This window comes from Aquarana catesbeiana, linkage group LG01 (genome assembly GCF_042186555.1).
Source record: "Aquarana catesbeiana isolate 2022-GZ linkage group LG01, ASM4218655v1, whole genome shotgun sequence".
NCBI classification, from domain to species: Eukaryota; Metazoa; Chordata; class Amphibia; order Anura; family Ranidae; genus Aquarana; species Aquarana catesbeiana.
The window spans coordinates 946,758,960-946,782,499 of record NC_133324.1 but is presented as its reverse complement, the minus strand read 5'-3'; the positions used below and the strand labels follow the sequence as shown (position 1 = coordinate 946,782,499).

Genomic DNA, 23,540 nt, shown 5'->3' with positions numbered 1-23,540 from the left:
TATTACTACCCCCCCTCCCTTGTCGGCTGACCTAACAACTATATTTTTGTTTTTTATTAGTGACTCCAAACCTCTTTCTAAATCTTTTTTACGTCTCTGGGGTTTGACAACAAGATTATCCAAATCCTGTTCTACCAGAGATTTAAACACCCCAACAAAATGGTTATTATTGATCTGGGGGTTGAAAATAGAGTTATTTTTCAAAGTTGTATGTAAGTATTCCTCTTCCGGGGAATTTGCTAAAATTTCCTTGTTAGAAAAAAGTTTTTTAATATTAATTTTCCTAATAAACTTCTGCAGATCGATGAACACATCAAATTTGTTCAAATTTTTTTCCATAGCATACTTTAAACCCAAATCTAAAACTTTCAATTCTTCTTGAGAAAAAATGGCATCACTTAAATTAAAAATCCCTTCCATTAAGTTACTCTTTTTCGCTTTCCTTTTACCTCCTCTGCATCCTCTTGTTCTCCTCTTCTTTCTAAATTTTGTGGTTGGGGGGTCATGGGGTACCATGGTCTCCATTCTTCTGGTAGGCCCTGATCTCTCCCACAACCCCTGGGTGTTGTGGCTCCTCTCCCTCTCGTAAAAGGTGGTCCCCCTGATCCTCTCCTCTGAAAATCCCCTCTTTGGTTATTAGGATACCATCCTCTTCCTCGGTAACATTGGTAACAGTCAGTTCAATGACTATTATGGTGCATCAGCATCTGGGTATGGTATACCCACTTACAACCGTTTTGAACCTCTTGATTATGACCATCCTTATCCATCCCAAAGGGGACCCTATGGTCAGAGTGGTTATGAGCATAGGGGTTCCCACAATCAAAGGGGATATAACAACAGGGAAGGAGGGCATGGTGGACAGCCTTGGGCTTATAATCAGTCTGAGTACCGTCCCCCAGCCAACCGAGGAAGAGGATGGTATCCTAATAACCAAAGAGGGGATTTTCAGAGGAGAGGATCAGGGGGACCACCTTTTACGAGAGGGAGAGGAGCCACAACACCCAGGGGTTGGGGGAGAGATCAGGGCCTACCAGAAGAATGGAGACCATGGTACCCCATGACCCCCCAACCACAAAATTTAGAAAGAAGAGGAGAACAAGAGGATGCAGAGGAGGTAAAAGGAAAGCGAAAAAGAGTAACTTAATGGAAGGGATTTTTAATTTAAGTGATGCCATTTTTTCTCAAGAAGAATTGAAAGTTTTAGATTTGGGTTTAAAGTATGCTATGGAAAAAAATTTGAACAAATTTGATGTGTTCATCGATCTGCAGAAGTTTATTAAGAAAATTAATATTAAAAAACTTTTTTCTAACAAGGAAATTTTAGCAAATTCCCCGGAAGAGGAATACTTACATACAACTTTGAAAAATAACTCTATTTTCAACCCCCAGATCAATAATAACTATTTTGTTGGGGTGTTTAAATCTCTGGTAGAACAGGATTTGGATAATCTTGTTGTCAAACCCCAGAGACGTAAAAAAGATTTAGAAAGAGGTTTGGAGTCACTAATAAAAAACAAAAATATAGTTGTTAGGTCAGCCGACAAGGGAGGGGGTGTAGTAATATTAAATAAAACCGATTATCTAGAAGAATTAAATAGATTAGTAGGAGATCAAGAAACATACGAAAAACTTAAGAACAACCCCACCAAGAAATTTAAGGCCAAATTGAAGAATCTAATCAAAACAGCGACTGAGGAGGGTATTTTGAAGAAAAAAGAGGCCAGATACATCATCCCAGATGCACCACGGGTCCCTGTGATATACCAACTGCCCAAGATACATAAGAATCGATGTAAGCCTCCCGGTCGACCGATAGTCAGCGGGATTGGATCACTTTTTTCCAGACTAGGTGAATACCTGGATCATTTCTTACAACCACTGACCAGAAAATACCCTGCTTATCTTAAAGATAGCAGAGAAGTAATCGAACTAACAAATACCTTAACAATAGATGAAAATTGTTTGCTTGCAAGCATTGATGTAAATTCCCTCTATACCAATATTCAACAAGAACATGCATTACAAGCAGCTGATTGGGCCTTGGGGCACACTGGTATGAAATCCAAACAAAAGAAGTTTATTTTGAAAGCTCTTGACCTGGCAATGAGCCACAATTACTTTTGGCATCAAAAAGAGTACTATAGGCAAAAGAAGGGAGTCGATATGGGCGCTAAGTACGCACCTTCAGTGGCCAATCTGTTCATGAGCTTCTGGGAGGATGAAGCCATCTACCAATCTAACATACCGGAGCTCAGGTTATACAAAAGGTACATAGATGATATTCTAATCATCTGGGCAGGATCACCAGATTCTTTTCTGGAATTCGTGGCCTGGATAGGAACTAATCGGTTCGGTATTTCTTTTTCTGAATGTTTCAGCTACCATCAAATTAATTTTCTAGATTTGACATTATTCAAGGAGGGGAACAAATTACTCACTCGCACCTTTTTTAAGGATGTCGATAGAAATGGGTATATTCCCCTAACAAGCTGCCACCATCCCAGGTGGCTAGGAGGCATCCCAAAAAGCCAACTACTCAGGATTAGAAGGAACTGCAGCAACTTAAATGATTTCAACTCCCAAGCCAGTGTCATTCTAAAAAGGTTCCAAGAAAAAGGTTACAGTCAAAAAAACCTAGAGAGAACAAAACAAATGGTTGGGGAAATGGATAGAAATGATCTGTTTAAGCCAAGAGAGAAAGAAGCACGTAACTACAATCTGTCCTTTCTTACTGGATTTAACAGGCAGTACCGTGATTTCGAGAAAATTGTTAAGAGACATTGGCCCCTCCTTCTTCGGGACAATGACCTGAGGAAGGTTTTGCCAAAACAGCCAAATTTTGTCTATACCAAACCCCCCACGCTAAGGCTCCAGCTAGCGCATAATGTCATAGACCCCCCTAGAAAGGTATGTACCTTTCTAGACAGTGTGGGGTTTTTCAGTTGCGGTAGATGTGTAATGTGCAAAACTTCTAAATTCCGCAGACGGAAAACCACCCATTTTAGCTCTTTGGTGGATGGTAGATCATATGAAATTAAAAAATTCATAACTTGCAGCACCACACATGTCACTTACCTTTTATCTTGTCCTTGTAATCTTCAGTATATAGGAAGAACTACAAGACAATTGAGGGTAAGGCTCCAAGAACATGTGAACAGGATAAAAAAGGGGTATAAGTTTCATGGCCTTTCCAATCATTTCAGGTTGTTTCACAACAAAGACCCGAGTCTGCTCACTTTTTGTGGGATCGATAGGGTTGAGAAGCACTGGCGAGGTTCCAATCTCAGGCAAAATATATCGCAAAATGAAACCCAGTGGATACATAGATTACGCACTTTGAACCCCCTGGGCCTGAACATTGAGCTAGACCTCAACTGTTTTTTATCCAACTGGTAGCTCCAATTTTTCTTATCATAAGTCTTTTGTATATATAGTTTTTTGGGATCTTTTCCATTTTTGAATGGTCCATCTATATATATATACAATGGAATATAATTTCCCCTGTCATAAATATAGCAACTAGCAGGGTATGGCACGTTTTTAGTACAAGGAACTGGTTATTACCTTCATTTTATTTTCATTTTAATTTAGCCAGTTTTATTTTTATTTTTATTCAAAACATTTTTTTAATTGCTCATTTTTATTCTATTTTTATTATTGCCTATTATTATTTTTTCATTAAAGATATGTCTGTTGTAAGGTTTAATAAGAAAAATCAAATATTTAGTAATATTATGTAAGCATTTTTTATTTGTCTAGATATCCTGTTGTAATATATTTTATGTCTGTATGGGACAGCAAGCGTTAATGTGATGTCCTATATAGGTTGTATAGATATGCACATTTGTTAGTATGGGGATCGGAGATGTTGTGTCTTCGGTCACTGATTAAAGTTTTTTCAAGTGCAACAGGATATGATGACTTAGGAAGGAATGGGAGATGTTTCATCCATTGGCTGTAATGGGCTGTCACTCACTGAGCACAGTATAAGTAACTCATGGCCTGAGCTGGATGTTAAGTCTTTGATAACGCCCTGGGGGAGGGGCGAAACGCGTAGACGCAACATCCTGCCCACGCTTGATAACCCGAGAACCAGTGACATCACTTCCTGGAGTTGGTGGAACGCACGCCGTTCAGCAGCGAACACCGACTTTATCTGAATGCCTGCTCTGCACAGCGGTTCCGTGAGTAGCGCTTTTATGCGCAGGTGATCTCACAGTGTCATAGTTTTTATGCTATGTGTTTTCTCTTCTCCTTTTGGTGGAACGCGAGGTTTGTGATTCCCAAAGTCTCCTCTCAAGCATTTCCGGCACCAGCCTTGTCTGTCATTCAAATTTACCATATGAATGAATTAGCCTGAAGTCTACAGATTATCCTCCTGTGAAGGAACTGTGTGATCTAATAGACTTTATGTTATGTATGATCTTTGATTTAAACATTCTTTGGAGTTCTACTATATAGAGTTTCACTTTACTATTCACGAATATATGGGATTATTTATCTATTAGTCTAGTGATTGTCTAGTCGCATAGCGTCCAAAGGTTAGCTTTTGGACGAATTGATCTAGATTTCGAACGTATTGATCTAGACTTTATTATTTATGTTTATTAATTTACTTTTAGTCATACAGTTTGGCAGTGTGTTTATGCACAGTTTCTGTGTACATTTTCATTTAATACTCACTAAATGTGTATTTGTGTAACATTATAAGGCACATATTTTTTTAACTGTTTTCACAATCGTTCACTTGGTGAGTTGTCAGCGCAGGTCTTTTTTTCTTACATATTACCAAAGTGTCAGCACTTTTCACCTAGCAGCTGCAACACATGAATTAGTTTCTATTATAATTTATTTGTTTGCGAGCGCTGTTTTTCCATCTATTTATGGAATGGAATTCCATCAGAGTTCTGTCGGAGAAACCTTCGGAGTTTATTCTGACGGACAAACCGGTGGTGTGTATGCGGCATTAGAGTCTGCAAAAGACTTGAGACTGGGGTGGAGGTTCACCTTCCAGCAGGACAACGACCCTAAACATACAGCCAGAGCTACAATGGCCCAGAATGGCCAGTCAAAGTCCAGACCTAAATCCATTTGAGAATCTGTGGCAAGACTTGAAAATTGCTGTTCACAGGCGCTCTCCATCCAATCTGACAGAGCTTGAGCTATTTTGCAAAGAAGAATGGGCAAAAATGTCACTCTGTAGATGTGCAAAGCTGGTAGAGACATCCCCAAAAAGACTTGCAGCTGTAATTGCAGAGAAAGATGGTTCTACAAAGTATTGACCCAGGGGGGCTGAATAAAAATGTACCCCACACTTTTCACATATTTATTTGTAAAAAATTTGGCAAACCATTTATCAATTTTCCTTCCACTTCACAATTATGTGCGACTTTTTGTTGGTCTATCACATAAAATCTCAATAAAATACATTTACGTTTTTGGTTGTAACATGACAAAATGTGGAAAATTTCAAGGGGTGTGAATACTTTTTCAAGGCACTGTATATACAGTATACATATATATATATATATATATATATATATATATATATAGAGATATAGATATAGATATATATCTATATACTGTATATATATATATATATATGTATCAAAAAGAGATAATAATAAAAAAGTACACAAGTCCAACTCAAGTGATTATAATTATTATAGCAGCGCTACTGTCATAAAGTTTATGATCACCTTTCATGTGTATATCACATACAAGGAATAAGCAGTTGACAGATGGTATGGAAAGTCCCAGAAACCTCAGATAGTGATCTTGCTATGTATATATATATATAATCAAAAGGAGATAATGGTAATAAAAAAGTACATAATTCCAACTCAGGTGCCTATATTTGTTATAGCAGCGCTACTGTCAAGTTTATGATCAGCTTTCATGTGTACAGTATATCACACACAAGGAATAAGCAGTTGACAGATGGTGTGGAAAGTCCCAGAAACCTCAGATAGTGATCTTGCCATGTTACCAAATTAAACACCCCAAACCGAAGTCAGTGCATCACACTCCCCTTCGGGGGTTCACACTCACCAGAGGAGCAGAACACACTGCAGAACAGGAAGAGGCAGATTAGGAAGACTGCCTAGCAACAAGGGTTTAGGTAAGTTTAAACATTTTTTTTTTCAAATGTTTTTTTAAATTTTTTTTTAGGATTTTTGGTGATTTTTTTTGTTCAGGGTGGCCCTCCACTTTAACCTCCCTGGCGGTATGATTCTTTCGGATTTTAGGTGCTGAAAGCGGTATAATTAATTTGCATGGAAATTTGGCGTTTTATATTGTAGGTCTGTAATTCTTAACAATAACACACTTAAATCTGTCCAAACAAGAGTCTAGTAGATATCCCGGGTATGATAAAGTTTGAAACACAAAAACATAAATTATAATATAATAAATAAAAATAAATAATTAGAAATAAATAAATAATAATAAAATAAATTTCCCCACGATTCACTATCGCTCAATTCTGCAAGTGTTCTAATTTACTATCGCTGTTTTCTAGCTGGTCTAAAGCCACTTTTGACGTAAAGGGACACTTTTTGGTTGCTATGGACAATCTCCAGTTTCCAGGCAGAAAGAACAGTATATATAATATAAAACTGCATGCAGGGCATGGGCCAAAGCACTGGGGACAAAAAGGGATGTGAAATCATTTCATACAGTACTGTAATCTGTAAGATTACAGTACTGTATGTGTTATGATTTTTACATTTTTTGAATTTGCCGCCAGGCTCCGCCCCGTGCGTCGCGACCCTCGCAGGGAACGGAGCCTGGCAAGGAGAGGCTTCGGAGGAGGACAGAGCCCGCGGACACTGCGGGGGACATCGCAGGATCCCGGGGACAAGGTAAGTAAAGCCACACCAGGATCCTGCGATGTAATCCCTAGTGTGGCTCGGGGTTACCGCTAATGGTCCTGAATTTTAACCCCGAGCCACACTCGGGAAAACCGCCAGGGAGGCTACCATCAAGGGATTAACTGTGAGTCTAACTGAAAAAGTGTGCTGCTTTTACTTACTTGTCTGGCTGTTTTTTCTCCCTGCTCTTCAGGAACAAGAAAGGACCAGATCACTATTCCTATGTACACAGAGTTCTGTGTGTTTGGTCTGTGTGAAATTTTATATATATATATATATATATTTTCACGTGTGTTTGAGCTTCTGTATGGGGTGCACACCCTACTGCAATAAGCTGCGCACACCTATGCTCGTCACGTCTGGTCGTCGTAAGGTCGCGCCCTGTGTACTTTTTTTATTATTATCTCTTTTTGATGTTTTATGCGTATGCATTTTAAGCGGCAGCTGTTTTATCAGAGGTGTACAGTGCTGACATCTTATTGTGGCAACTGTGGAAGCTCTATACATTTTATGAAACCTGATATATCTATAGCGCTGAGATAGTGGAAGGAGGCCTAGTATTCACTGTAGATTTTTTTGATTATATATATATATATATATATATATATATATATATATATATATTACATCATTTGGGTACAGTATTGCATGAGTAATTGTCAGTCAAGATATCACAGCACTGAAAACTAGCTTAGAAAGAAGAGGTACATACAGGCCGGTATTCAAGTGGTTGATGAAAGTTGCAAATTTAGAAATACTGAGAATGGCTTCTGAAATGACATCAACGCATTTAGTGTATGACATTTAAGTCATTGGTTTTATGTCTATTCAGGGCTTGATTCTGCTCACGGGGACAAACGATGATGGAGCGGTGGCACATTATAGCCTACAAAATCCCACATTGACAGGTTTGGTGTGAACTTTTTTGAGGACAGTAATCTCAGCAATCCTACAGACAACACACCTCCACGTTCGCTATGGGTCATTTACTACGTGAGCCTGGAGATAAATATGGACATTCCTTTACCCCCACCACATTCTGACCACAGCGGTGTCACCCATGATGTCACCAGCAATCCCTGCCGCCCACAGCATTGCTCACATATCTTTTCCCAATCATCTATTGTCTCTAGCTACACAAGTTTAACAGGCGGTACTCATTTCATGTTTTGTATCTGTGGATTTCATATCTATTTTATTCTGATGCTTATAAAAGGTGACTTAAAGAGACTCTTTCCGGGCTCTACACAAATAAAAATGCAATTTCCTTGTAAAAGAATGGTTAGTTTATACATCTTTCTGGTGGCCCGCATCTTCTACCTTCTAGCCCTGCAGCCTCTGTCAGCCTTTTTGGTTTTTGACACATCTGAGAGTGTTGGAAGCCTGTCTCCCCCACTGCATGCTGGTACCTTCCTCTTACCCCCTACCTCAATAGAAGACTCAGCAGTGATGCAGAAATACATCTCTAGGGAAAGCCTGTGTGAATGGAGTGACAACACACAAAAAAAAATTTATGACAGGGGTGTTGTCACCCTATAACCCAGGTGCCTGAACAAGGACACTAATGGCAGGATCACCAGGAACCTGACAGGAGATCCCTAGAGGGGACAAACAGCAACAAACGTATGACAGATGTCCTAACCCTTTTGCTGCATCAACCAAAGCAAAATGTAATGTTTTTAGTGGCTTAAGTTTAGGTTTTAAGTTTGAATTTGTGCATAAATAGTCAAACAAACCAAAATCTTTGATAGTGTAGTTTGTAAAGTCCAGCATAGTGCATTTGATGTTGCATTTGTGATGCGTTTATACCCTTATCACTTTTCAACTTTTTACAACTTTCTATTCAACCTTTTCTGGTGATGCGTTTATATCCATCCCTTTTCACTTCTTACACCTTGGCTACCACCAATACTTTTTAGTACTTCAATCCCCCTGTTCTTTACCCAGCACAGGACACCTTGCACGTGTCATACTATAACTATATAAAAAATATACAGTGGGGACGGAAAGCATTCAGACCCCCTTAAATTTTTCACTCTTTGTTATATTGCAGCCATTTGCTAAAATCATTTAAGTTTATTTTTTTTCCCTCATTAATGTACACACAGCACCCCATATTGACAGAAAAACACAGAATTGTTGACATTTTTGCAGATTTATTAAAAAAGGAAAACTGAAATATCACATGGTCCTAAAGATTCAGACCCTTTGCTGTAACACTCATATATTTAACTCAGGTGCTGTCCACTTCTTCTGATCATCCTTGAGATGGTTCTACACCTTCATTTGAGTCCAGCTGTGTTTGATTATACTGATTGGACTTGATTAGGAAAGCCACACACCTATCTATATACGACCTTACAGCTCACAGTGCATGTCACAGCAAATGAGAAACATGAGGTCAAAAGAACTGCCTGAAGAGCTCAGAGACAGAATTGTGGCAAGGCACAGATCTGGACAAGGTTACAAAAAAAATGTCTGCTGCACTTAAGGTTCCTAAGAGCACAGTGGCCTCCATAATCCTTAAATGGAAGACGTTTGGGACAACCAGAACCCTTCCTAGAGCTGGCCGTCCGGCCAAACTGACATATTGAGGGAGAAGAGCCTTGGTGAAAGAGGTAAAGAAGAACCCAAAGATCACTGTGGCTGAGTTCCAGAGATGCAGTCGGGAGATGGGAGAAAGTTGTAGAAAGTCAACCATCACTGCAGCCCTCCACCAGTCGGGGCTTTATGGCAGAGTGGCCCGACGGAAGCCTCTCGTCAGTGCAAGACACATGAAAGCCCGCATGGAGTTTGCTAAAAAACACCTGAAGGACTCCAAGATGGTGAGAAATAAGATTCTCTGGTCTGATGAGACCAAGATAGAACTTTTTGGCCTTAATTCTAAGCGGTATGTGTGGAGAAAACCAGGCACTGCTCATCACCTGTTCAATACAGTCCCAACAGTGAAGCATGGTGGTGGCAGCATCATGCTGTGGGGGTGTTTTTCAGCTGCAGTGACAGGAAGACTGGTTGCAATCGAGAGAAAGATGAATGCGGCCAAGTGCAGGGATATCCTGGATGAAAACCTTTTCCAGAGTGCTCAGGACCTCAGACTGGGCCAAAGGTTTACCTTCCAACAAGACAATGACCCTAAGCACATAGCTCAAATAACGAAGGAGTGGCTTCACAACAACTCTGTGACTATTCTTGAATGGCCCAGCCAGAGCCCTGACTTAAACCCAATTGAGCATCTCTGGAGAGACCTAAAAAATGGCTGTCCACCAACGTTTACCATCCAACCTGACAGAACTGGAGAGGATCTTCAAATCCAGGTGTGAAAAACTTGTTGCATCTTTACCAAAAAAAGACTCATGGCTGTATTAGATCAAAAGGGTGCTTCTACTAAATACGGAGCAAAGGGTCTGAATACTTAGGACCATGTGATATTTCAGTTTTTCTTTTTTAATAAATCTGCAAAAATGTCAACAATTCTGTGTTTTTCTGTCAATATGGGGTGCTGTGTGTACATTAATGAGGAAAAAAAATGAACTTAAATGATTTTAGCAAATGGCTGCAATATAACAAAGAGTGAAAAATTTAAGGGGGTCTGAATACTTTCCGTCCCCACTGTATGTATATATATATATATATATATACACACATACACATATATATTTTTTCAGAAGTCCTTCATTGATGGTCTCAGCACTTATAGTCGCTCTGACTACTTCAACTTCTTGAAATCTGTCTCCCCTGGATGATTTTCTTGCTGGACAGCAGGCCACTCACACCACCTCAACTCCCATTGGAGATGCCCCCCTTTGGGGGTCCCCGATCTACAGTGTGACACTTTTATTATATAGTCAACCTTGTAAGTATGGTAGAGAGTGGGTTTTTATACTTTGGATTTATTTTATTTTATTCTTTATGATTTTTATTTTTTCCTTGGGTAGGATCAGATCGTACAGCAACTCCTTCTATTATATTTTATTGAACTCACGCGCATGCCCCTGAAGAGTGGATCAATCCACGAAATGCATAGAGCTATTATATGCCGTGTCCCTTTGATTCAATTGATATCTGTCAGTATGTATAGTTTTTGATATTAATCATTTATAATCATGAGGTGACCCGTCAACATTGTATGTATAGATATACATTTCTAGGAATTGTACCAGTTATTATAATTGTATTGGATATAAACTTACTCATGATTATGCATTTGTATGTTAATTTATACAATAAACTGAATTCTTTATACCTACGTGCTTCATTCAAAGTCCCAAACCCCTTTCCCCTCGTTTTTTGACACATAGATAGGGATGGAGGCAATTGACCTTACCAGGTCACCACCTCATATAAAGTCTCATCTGTTCTCCTTTTTCTTATAAATATTAATAGCATATGAACTGTAAGCTGAACACCAAGGGAAAATTTCACATAACCTCGAAAAGATATTGTCATGAAACAGTGCAACGCAGTATCAGCAATGAATGATAAAAGGTAATATAAATAATCCAAAACCCAAAAACACACTATCATATAGGTGCAAAATTCCTTGGGTGAAGGAACTTCTGGGACACCAAAGCTTCGTGTGAATGAGCCCACCACCAGCACACAGATTGCTCGCTCACCTCAGTAGCCGGACCCCTGAGGAAGGTCAATCGCACAGGTTCCCTATACCAAGTGATGAGAGATGACAGATGCAGGCAAGTCCGGGCTGTTCCAACGTTCACAAATATGAATGGGTGCATATAAAAGATAAAAAAGAACTAAGTGCTCACTGTGTCTTAAAAAGAACGCTTCTATTGATAAAACACTTACAAGATCCACGTCTTGATTCAGGCGTGTAAATCGTGTATACAGCAGCATGCCAAACAACTGACATTCCGCTGTGTCGGATAGCAGCGGTTGACGTCACGGAACGTAGCTCCTCCTCCCGTACATGTTATGTCCTACGGGACTTCGTCAGTAGGGAACAGGGAACCTATGCGAATGACCTTCCTGTTAGTTCAGGGGTCCAGCTACCGAGGTGAGCGAGCAATCTGTGGGCTCATGATAGTGTGTTTTTGGGCTCTGGATTATTCATATTACCTGGACTTTTTATCATTCATTGCTGATACTGCGCTGCACTGTTTTTATGACAATAATGCTTATCAGCAATGCACTTTTTCAATAATGATATAACATGAGCTTATAGACCATACAATGCCTGAGTCGCACTTCCCTTGGAGGAGGTATATGATTACTGGGTCAGTTTCAGTTCCAGGAATCTGGCTAAAGAGACACCCTAAAAGGGAAAACCTACACTTTCTCCTTCATCGTGCACCTCTCCCTATTACTGCTCCTACTCTCTCTCCCTATCCAGTGAAACTCTGTCCCTAATATGCTCCCACAAATTGACACGGACATGCTATTTAAGCACTTTTGCATCAAGACGGCTGCTCAAACCACCCAAAATGTTGGCATGCAGTAAGAGATGTTTTCTTCCCCAAGATGGTCACCTGGAGCTCATAGCAGAGGACAATTTAGTCCTCAATGGTCTCCTGACAGTCTGAAGAAATGGCAAAATGCCACCTTCAGATCAGCAGATGTACTGCAGCCCAATACCTGCTTTGGTGCTGCCTACAAGTGCAGTCCTGCCTTGAACCTCACGTCTGAGAACCTGTCAAGGCGCCATCCTAAAGATTCAGTATCCAGCCATTATATCCTAGTGAAAATGGGGACCAGAAAGCCAGAGAGGCTAGCAAGGAGACCAGAGACTTGGTGGGAAGGTGCAAGTATCCTGTGCTCCCTTAATCCCCCTTCCCCGCTCTTCATGCACATGTGCAAGAAAACTTTCAAAACCCAAAGCAATGTGACTGGTGTCCATCATTCTAACCAACCTAAAGGCAAGAACTTCACCATGAGAGGAATGGGCCTGGGACATTTATCACCAAGTAAGTGTGCCTGGGACAATCATAATGTAGCTTTTCGGTTAAAGAGCTATATACCCTTTGAAATGTGACTGTATGCTTGATAATGGTTCTACACTTAAAAAAAATTTTTGGCTTGAAGTACTTTTTTCAAGGTTACATATATATAGTTACATAGTTACTATGTGTGTGATTATATGTCAGTATTACATTGTATATCCCTGTATGTTGTGGTCGTCCAGGTGCTTATCTAATAATAAGGTAGACTTGTACCTGTGTGTAGGCCACAATGCTAACCTCCCACAGAGACACCAGAAACAAGAAACTAGGTTATTACAAGGAAGCAGAAAACCACAATAAAAAACAATTTCATAAAAAATGATTACAGGTCCTTTAAGTAATGGATCCGTCTGCATTGTCCATGGAGAGTAAGGATATTGTTTAGTGTCAGTTTAAGGACCACCTCAACAATGCAATGCAGAGCACCTCTTATGCCGCGTACGCACGGTCGGACTTTCTGGGAAGCTAGGTCCGACATACTTGCCGCCAGACTTCCGGCGGACTACCGCCGGACTTTCTGAACGGACGGACTTGCCTACACACGACCGGACTTTCCGGAATCCGGTCTTCCCGCCGAACTTCCGCTGGACTTTCAGAATGAACGGACTTTCCCACACACAGACAAGTCCGTTCATTTTGAACATGACTCGGGTACGACGGGACTAGAAAAGGAAGTCAATCTCCCCGCTTTTATCGGCGAGATTGAAACCTTGTGAGCCCCATCGCAGGCATCCCAGGCCCTTAGGTCTGGTATGGAACTGTAAGGGGAACCCCCTACACCGAAAAAACGGCGTGGGGTCCCCCCTAAAATCCATACCAGACCCCAATCTAATCGGGGTCTGCGGGCGGGGGGCTTATCGGAATCCGGGAGCCCCCTTTATTAAGAGGGCCCCCAGATCCCGGCCCCCCACCCTATGTGAGGGCGGAGGCCCGGACTTCTGGCTTCTGGCTGCTTGGCTGCTTCTCTTCTTCTATTCTATTCTTGTCGTCACAGTCTCTGGGCATGCTAGGACTGACGTTTTAGGGGGCGTGGTCACCGGGTGATGTTGACCACGCCCTCTAAAACATCACAGTCCCAGCATGCCCAGGGACTGTGACGGCATAAGGGGGCGGAGTCTTCGCCTATATAAGTCAGAGCGGAGCGCCCAGAGAAGCATTTCAGCCGGAGAGACCGTCGTGTCAACATCGGAAGAAGAGAAGATGAGAAGAGAAGAAGAGAAGAAAAGAAGCAGCCAAGCAGCCAGAAGCCAGAAGTCCGGGCCTCCGCTGGCAAAAAGAGCGGCATGAAGACAGCGGAGAGGCCGGCAGAAGAACTGGGACACTGGGAACAGAGGCCAGAGAGAGCGGAGAAGAACCAACCGGACGCCAGGAGAAGAGGAACCGGAGGGACCCCCGAAGCCAGAAGAAGACCCCCCCGGAGCTGTCTAATAAATTACTTCAAAAACCTGTGTAGTGTGTTTTATTATTGACACTTTTTCCCTAGGTGAATGGGTAGGGGTACCATGTACCCCATACTCATTCACATAGGGTGGGGGGCCGGGATCTGGGGGCCCTCTTATTAAAGGGGGCTCCCGGATTCCGATAAGCCCCCCGCCCACAGACCCCGACAACCAACGGCCAGGGTTGTCGGGAAGAGGCCCTTGTCTTCATCAACATGGGGACAAGGTGCTTTGTGGTAGGGGGGCCCCGCAGGGCGCCCCCTCCCCCAAAGCACCCCAACATGTTGAGGGCATGCGGCCTGGTACGGTTCAGGAGGGGGGGCGCTCGCTCGTCCCCACCCCCTTTCCTGACCAGCCAGGCTGCGTGCTCGGATCGGGGTCTGGTATGGATTTTGGGGGGACCCCCACGCCAGTTTTTTGGCGTAGGGGGTTCCCCTTACAGTTCCATACCAGACCTAAGGGCCTGGGATGCCCCCCCGCACTCGCCGCAATAGGAAAACATTTTTTCCTATTGCAGCAAGCGCGAGATGCAGTACCCTGCCCCTCCGTCGTATCTGGCCCGTCGGACCAGCATACAGACGAACAGACTTTCCGTTAGGAACTGAGTCCGGCGGAGTTACGACGTAAAGATTTAAAGCAAGTTTCAAATCTAAAGTACGTTGGATTTCCGACCAACACGGTCCATTGGAAATCCGATGGAGACCACACACGGTCGGATTGTCCGCCGGATTTGGTCCGGCGGCGTCCGTCTGACTTTTGTAGCCGAAAAGTCAGACCGTGTGTACGCGGCATTAGAGGTGGTGTAGGTAATGGAAACCCTCTATATCGTTTACTTTTGGGTGGAGTGGTGAGGTTGTTAGAACTTCTGTCTGGTTTTAATTGATGTCTGTTTTCTTGACGACTAGATCGTCCAGGTCACCATTGTCACCGACACAAAAAGTGATGGGAAATCCAAAATGTTATAGTTGTCACCAGACCAAGTCGAGAGTAAATCTTTCAATGGGGTCCTCTGCTCTGGTGAAAACTGTCCTACACTTCTTAGCACTTTTCTATCAATTCCTGCTGTGTTTCCAGGACAGAAAGTGAAAGGAGATCTTCCCAACAGGAAACGCAAGCACCTCTGCCGGGTTAGCCCCCCATATCAAAATTTGTGAAAAAATCTTATGCAGTTTGTTAGATCAGGTTAGATCAACCATTGTTTGCGTTAGATCTCACACAGAAGAAGCGATATTAACAGTTATTTGCTGGGGGGGGCTAACCCGTCATCAGCCCCCCCTTATCAAAAAATTGACCAAACAGTTAGCTATTTTGGAAGCAATTTGTTAGATCCGTAATGATCAAGTGTTTTTAACGTTAGATCTCACATAATTAGAGACTTATTAAGTGATTAATGAGGGGGGCTGGCCCCTCCTTATCAAATTTTCGGCCCAAAAATCATTCAGGCTAATAGATATTCAATAGATCCAGGAAGATCAAGTGGTTTTAACGTTAGATCTCACATCATTTCAGAGATATTCCACATCAAAATAGAGATATTAGGTAGTACATATGGACGGGTTAGCCCCCCCTTATCAAATTTTCGGGCCAAAAATCATTCAGGCTAATAGATATTTGTTAGATCCGGTAAGATCAAGTGGTTTTAACGTTAGATCTCACATAATTAGAGACTTATTAAGTGATTAATGAGGGGGGGCTGGCCCCCCTTTATCAAATTTTTGGCCCAAAAATCATTCAGGCTAATAGATATTCGTTAGATCCGGTAAGATCAAGTGGTTTTAACGTTAGATCTCACATAATTAGAGACTTATTAAGTGATTAATGAGGGGGGGCTGGCCCCCCCTTATCAAATTTTTGGCCCAAAAATCATTCAGGCTAATAGATATTCGTTAGATCCAGGAAGATCAAGTGGTTTTAACGTTAGATCTCACATCATTTCAGAGATATTCCACATCAAAATAGAGATATTAGGTGGTACATATGGACGGGTTAGCCCCCCCTTATCAAATTTTCTGGTCAAAAATCATTCAGGCTAATAGATATTCGTTAGATCCGGTAAGATCAAGAGGTTTTAACGTTGGATCTCACATCATTTCAGAGATTTCATATTCTTTGCCAATAACAACATCCAAGTTAGTAGATAATTGTTAGATGAAGTTATTATTGCATTAAACCTAGCATGCACATGGCAGAAATCAGTAATAATCGCAATGTAAGTAGGGATAAAAGCTTGTTGCAGTTTGATCAGTGAGATGTTTTATTTAATCTATGATAAATACATAACAGTTTGTTATTTTATATGAGAAGTTAGGCCCCTGTGGCAGTAGCTTAAAATTAATAAATTTTGGCATCGCTGCTCTAAATTGTGGGCACAACTGGAACAGGCCCAGACTGACATTCTGCTGCCAGGGGCTCTGTGGTGCTATGACCAACTACCGCCTGTGCTGAAGTCACACCCCATAATAGGTACGACACTCCGCATATACTCCCAGGTCAGCACACAGAACCGGCTTTCTTCCCTGATTCCCCATTGCTCCCTATCATAGAAAAACCCTGGTTCCTCCCTGGTCTGGAACCCCAAATGTTTCGGACCCTAAGCCAAACAGGTAGGGTCCAGGCATCCCACTTCCTAACGGGAGGCCAATGGCCTTCCACAGTAGTGCTAATGAGCCCTTCAAACTTTCCTTGTGGACAGCGCTACAATTACAACACTTTCTCAATACTTTGCCTAATCCACAGGGATTTAATCGTCCCCTGACGTCCTTTGAAGCATACTGTTCCAAAGAGGGTTCCCTTCCACAGGTTCTATCCAAAACATACGCCCTGTTGAACTGTCCGGCTGAACAACCACATTTACCGTTCTTGAACAAATGGGAAAGTAAGCTGGGGCGTACATTTACATCTGCTCAGATACAACATGTCCTCAGATTTTCGTTGAAATCATCGGTTTGTACGAAAATTAAAGAGACCAACTATAAACTGTTAACAAGGTGGTACCTCACCCTGCAACTACTGACCAATGTTGGAGATGCCAGGGGGATGGAGGAACACTACTTCACATATTTTGGTCGTGCCCTAAATTGATCCACTTCTGGGAGACAGATAAACCACACAAAAATTTACGGAATACAAGGTTCCTGGTGATCCAGCTTTTTCCTGCTAAATGTCTCCTCCATCTGAGCCAAACTCTATAAAAACTCCATTCCAAATGAGATGGAAGGTCTAGTACTCACTGCACAACACCAACATCAAAAATACTCTAAAACTTGGGGACTATGGAACCAGTTTGTCGTTTCTGCAGAGGGTACTGCCCTTCTTGGGACTTAATGTCACAGATAAGTTCCGGAGCCCGTTCACCATAGTTATCCTGAACCAACGCCATTTCACCCCCCCCCCAGCCTTACCCCCCCCCCTTCTCTCCTTTTACCTTTTCCATCCTTTTTTCCTTACCTTCTTTGATTATTGAAAATGAGAAAATAGTTTTGGGCGACAGCGGGTCTTGCTCCACAGCCCATTTTCCATCTTTAATAAAAACTGATAGGCCAGGAGGTAAGCAGCCTTTTGAGCAGTGTGCCGAAAAATGTTTTCAAAGAAATTGAGCGTGACGATTTTATAACAAAAAAAGTCAACTTCACAATCTCAATCACGAAAAGGATTTTTTATAAAGTAAATGCTGTAAACTACTTTAGTAGTGAGAAATTAACATCCTGCACTCTCACGCCTCAGATCAACCCCAATTCATACACCTTCACACCTCAGATCACTGTATCACCTTCAAATCTGCCCCACCACTGTACCCCCCCTGCTCAACTGCCCCACCACTGTAACCCCCTGCACATCTGCCCCACCACTGTAACCCCCTGCACATCTGCCCCACCGCCGTACCCCCATGCTCTTCTGTCTCACTGCTGAACCATCTTCTCATCTGTCCTAACACTGAACTTATCTGCTCATCTGCCCCACCACTGTAACCCCCTTTCTCATCTGTCCCACCTCTCTAACCCCCTTTCTCATCTGCCCCACAACTGTAAACCCCTTTCTCATCTGCCCCACCACTGTGCCTCCCGCACATCTGTCCCACCTCTGTTCCCCCTGCTCATCTTCCCCACCTCTGTAACCCCCTTTCTCATCTGTCCCACTACTGTAACCCCCTTTCTCATCTGCCCCACCTCTGTAACCCCCTTTCTCATCTGCCCCACCACTGTAACCCCCCTTTCTCATCTGCCCCACCACTGTAACCCCCCTTTCTCATCTGCCCCACCTCTGTAACCCCCTTTCTCATCTGCCCCACCACTGTAACCCCCTTTCTCTTCTGCCCCATCACTGTACCTCCTGCACATCTGTCTCACCTCTGTTCCCCCTGCTCTTCTGCCCCACTGCTGTAACCCCCTGCTCATCTGTACCACTAATGTACCTCCTTTCTCCTCTGCCCCGCCACTGTACCCCCTGTACATCTGCCCCACCTCTGTTCCCCCTTCTCTTCTGCCCAACCACTGTAACCCCCTGCTCATCTGTCCACCAATGCACCTCCTTTCACATCTGCCCCACCGCTGTACCCCCCTGCTCTTCTGTCCCCCTGCTAAACCCCCTTCTCATCTGCCCCAACACTGAACCCCTCCTGCTCATTTTCCCACCACTGTAACCCCCTTCTCATCTGGCCCAACACTAAACCCACCCCCCGCTCATCTGCCCCATCACTGTAACCCCCTGCTTTTCTGTCCCACTGCTGAACCCCCTTCGCATCCCTCCCACCACTGCACCTTCTGCACATCTGCACCACCACTGTACCCCCTTGCTCTTCTGCCCCACCACTGTAACCCCCCTGCTCATCTACCCTATCAATGTACCATTTTTCTCATCTGCCCCACCACTGAACCTCTCTGCACATTTGCTCCACCGCCATATTTCCATGCTCTTCTGTCTACTACTGAATCACCTTCTCATCTGCCCTACCACTGTAACCCGCTTTTTCATCTGCCTTACTAATGTACCTCCTGCACATCTGTTTCACCTCTGTACCCCCTGCTCTTCTGGCCCACCTATGTTCCCCCTGTTCTCCTGCCCCACCACTGTAATCTCCTGCTCATCTGTCCCACCAATACACCTCCTTTCACATTTGCCCCACTGTTCTACCCCCCCTGCTTTTCTGTCCCACCACTGAACCTCCTTCTCATCTGCACCAAAACTGAACCCCCCCTGCACATCTGCCCCACGGCTGTACCCTCCTGTTCTTCTGTCCCACATCGAAACCCCTCCTGCTCATTTTTCCCACCAATGTACCCTCTTCTCATCTATGATATATGTGATATGCAGAGTGGTAAAAGGAAGCAGAGATGAGACACATCTACTTGTCCTGGCACACTCATCCTGCTGATTCACCTCTCGCATCCAACCCACGTTCATGTATGGGATGTATGGGATGTATGTGATGTATGGGATGTATGGGATGTATGGGATGTATGGGATGTATGGGATGTCACATACGAGCATCTGAAATGGATGTGCAATGATGAGCTCAGGTCAGGGGCATTTTCTGAAAGCAGTGGGCCTGTGTCCAGGATCATAAGTTGGGCCCCCGCAGCTGAGGAAAAGTTTTTGCGCCGCAGCAAAAGGTGGGTGTGATTTTCATTGCGCTGAATATAAGGGGGGGGGGGCAGCCCGTCCATATGTACCATCTAATATCTCTATTTTGATGTGGAATATCTCTGAAATGATGTGAGATCTAACGTTAAAACCACTTGATCTTACCGGATCTAATGAATATCTATTAGCCTGAATGATTTTTGGGCCGAAAATTTGATAAGGGGGGGCCAGCCCCCCCTCATTAATCACTTAATAAGTCTCTAATTATGTGAGATCCAACGTTAAAACCACTTGATCTTACCAGATCTAACGAATATCTATTAGCCTGAATGATTTTTGGCTCGAAAATTTGATAAGGGGGGGCTAACCCGTCCATATGTACCACCTAATATATCTATTTTGATATGGAATATCTCTGAAACGATGTTGAGATCTAACGTTAAAACCACTTGATCTTACCGGATCTAACGAATATCTATTAGCCTGAATGATTTTTGGGCCGAAAATTTGATAAGGGGGGTCTAACCCGTCCATATGTACCACCTAATATCTCTATTTTGATGTGGAATATCTCTGAAATGATGTGAGATCTAACGTTAAAACCACTTGATCTTACCGGATCTAACGAATATCTATTAGCCTGAATGATTTTTGGGCCGAAAATTTGATAAGGGGGGGGCCAGCCCCCCTCATTAATCACTTAATAAGTCTCTAATTATGTGAGATCTAACGTAAAAACACTTGATCTTACCGGATCTAACAAATTGCTTCCAAAATAGCTAACTGTTTGGTCAATTTTTTGATAAGGGGGGGCTGATGACGGATTAGCCCCCCCAGCAAATAACTGTCAATATCGCTTCTTCTGTGTGAGATCTAACGCAAACAACAGTTGATCTAACCTGATCTAACAAAGATTTAACAAACTGCATAAGATTTTTTCAAAAATTTGATATGGGGGGGCTAACCGGGCAGAGGTAACACAAGCAGCAAAACATGAGTGAAAGGGGTTTAACCCTTTCCCTACTCTATCCAAAACAAAATAAAATAAAAAGTATTGGCGATACATACACTATAAAAACAAAAAAGTGTAGCGCTATAACAAAATGGGCTGTAGGCCCAAATCACCTCTAAAAATTTGAAACATCGAATAGTAAAGTAAATAGTGACATAAAAACTGACATTATAAATGAAACATGTGATGTATATAAAATTTAGTGACCATATAAGTGGCAACCCTAGCAACAATGCGACTGGGATTTCAATAAATGTGCGGTGCCAGTCTATATATTTATAGTTATAAAACTCTATAAACAAAAGTTCCAGTGAGGAAAGACGTGTTTCAATCCAAGCGTAAAAAAATCTGTGACTGTGATCGAACCACCACCATGAGAAGAGGAGGCTTACCGGAGTGTTTGAACACGCCAGAACATATGCTCTGCGTGTCATACAAGCTTTAAATATGATGAGTAGATGCAGGAAATATGGATTTCTCTGTGCTGAAGACTCCACCGCTCACATCCAAATAGGAACGCGTGGAAATTGGCCTCCCACATGTAGTGGTACTCCGGCATTTCACAGATGTGAAGAGGCAAAGGGAGAAGCAAAAAGGGACCCAAATAGTGTAATTCCGTATAACAAAGCATGAATGTATTAAAAATTAATTAAAAACACTCACATGATTGTAGATAGAAAAGCGCTTATATTGAATCAAAAGGCAGCAGTGGAGACCTTCTCATGGTGGTGGTTCGATCACAGTCAGAGATTTTTTTACGCTTGGATTGAAACACGTCTTTCCTCACTGGAACTTTTGTTATAGAGTTTTATAACTATAAATATATAGACTGGCACCGCACATTTATTGAAATCCCAGTCACATTGTTGCCACTTATATGGTCACTAAATTTTATATATATCACATATGTTTCATTTATAATGTCAGTTTTTATGTCACTAATTACTTTACTATTCAATGTTTCTAATTTTTAGAGGTGATTTGGGCCTACAGCCCATTTTGTTATAGCGCTACACTTTTTTGTTTTTATTTTATCTCTGCCATTTATCCAATTTGGTGTGTTAGCTGCTTGACATTAGGGGCAGCGCGAAATATTTTCTACAATACATGCACTATAATAGGTTTGTGAGGTCCTCATGTGAGATGTTAATTTTTTCTCTGCCCCTCTTCCTCCCTCTCTCTCCATTTCTCCTTTTCTTTCTCCCTCTCTTCCTCTTTCTCCCTCTCTTCCTCTTTTTTTTTCTCCCTCTCTTCCTCTTTCTCCTTTTCCTTCTCCCTCTCTTCCTCTTTCTCCTTTTCTTTCTCCCTCTTTCTCCTTTTCTTTCTCCCTCTCTTCCTCTTTCTCCTTTTCTTTCTCGTCCCCCCTCTCCCCCCTCCCTCTCTCTCTCCCCCTCACAATCCCCCTCTCTCTCTCTCCCCCCTCTCTCTCTCCCTCTCCCCCCTCTCTCTCTCCCTCTCCCCCTCTCTCTCTCCCCCTCTCTCCCCCCCCTCTCTCCCCCCCTCTCCCCCCCTCTCTCTCTCTCTCTCCCCCTCTCTCTCCCTCTCTCTCTCTCCCCCCCTGTCTCTCCCACTCTCTCTCCCTCCCTCATAAATTTGCAGCACCTGTCTATATGCAGCGTATAGGACACATGTATGATGTATACGGTACCTGCGTACAGTACGATGTTTCCTCTTCTGCTCTCTGTCTCGCTCTTCCTGGTGTGCTGGGAGTGTGATGATCTCTGTGTAGTCACTGCGGGGAGTGTCCTGCAGGGGGGAGAGGAGGGAACATAGAGGGGGGCATAGTACAAGATCCATGTCTCTGATTACTGTACAATCCATCCCCACATGACAGGTTATAACTGTAAAAAAAAAAATGGTATCACTCACAGATGGGAAGTGTTAGGATTGTAAAGTACAGCCCCAAGCAATAAATAATGGTACTAAACCCAAAAGCAGACATTTTATACATTGTAGCTTACCAATTCTTGGATGTAATGGCTGCATTCGTTTTCTTTTTAGACTTTCTTTCTTTTATTTTTAGCTGGTGATCCAGCCGGTAAATCTGTTTTTTCAACAGGACAAGCTCTCCTGTAGAGGAGGTGTGTGCTGCTTTTTTGATAAATATCTTTATGTTTCCCTCTGTACAGAGCTCTTTGTTGATTGGACACAGCCGATCAGCAGGTCCCAGGCATAAATCATTGGACGGGACCTTCTGACGAAATCCCGCTGTGTCTAATCACAGCGTGTGTCAGCACGGGGACACACGTGTGCGCACCTTCAACTCCGGAAGAGGCTAATGACGTACGGGTACGGGCCTGTATAGGCCGCCCATCCACAGTACATTGCAGGCCGGCGGTCTGCCCCTCTGTTAAAGTGAGACTGCTAAATAATGATCAGAGAATGCAGCGAAATTTTGATTTTACCCAAATTGTTTGAATAAATAAAGTAGACAAAACTCAAACTTTGAAATGTATTGAAGTGAATGGGGGGGGGGGGGCAGTTTTGATGGAGGTTTTAACTGTCACCCAAATGGTATCAGGAGCTGGGCACACCTTTGCTAAAAAATAAAGTTAAAAATAAGTGGAGCAGAGGAAGACTTTTCATATGACTTCGAGTGCAGTATGGGAAATCCTTTAACTTTCGCTTCCAGTTCTGGTTTTGTGTTTATATGTTTTAACCACTTCAGGCCCCCTTA

General features: G+C 42.7%; 1 protein-coding gene across 1 annotated transcript in view; it reads right to left on the bottom strand.

Annotated features, from left to right (window-relative positions):
- LOC141121389 (von Willebrand factor A domain-containing protein 5A-like) overlaps nucleotides 1–22,586 on the bottom strand; it is a gene marked incomplete in the record, with an annotated part of 791,688 nt that extends 769,102 nt beyond the window's left edge. Inside the window, 1 exon segment of the mRNA XM_073611104.1 lies at nucleotides 22,520–22,586.
- Between the last annotated feature and the right edge of the window lie 954 nt (nucleotides 22,587–23,540).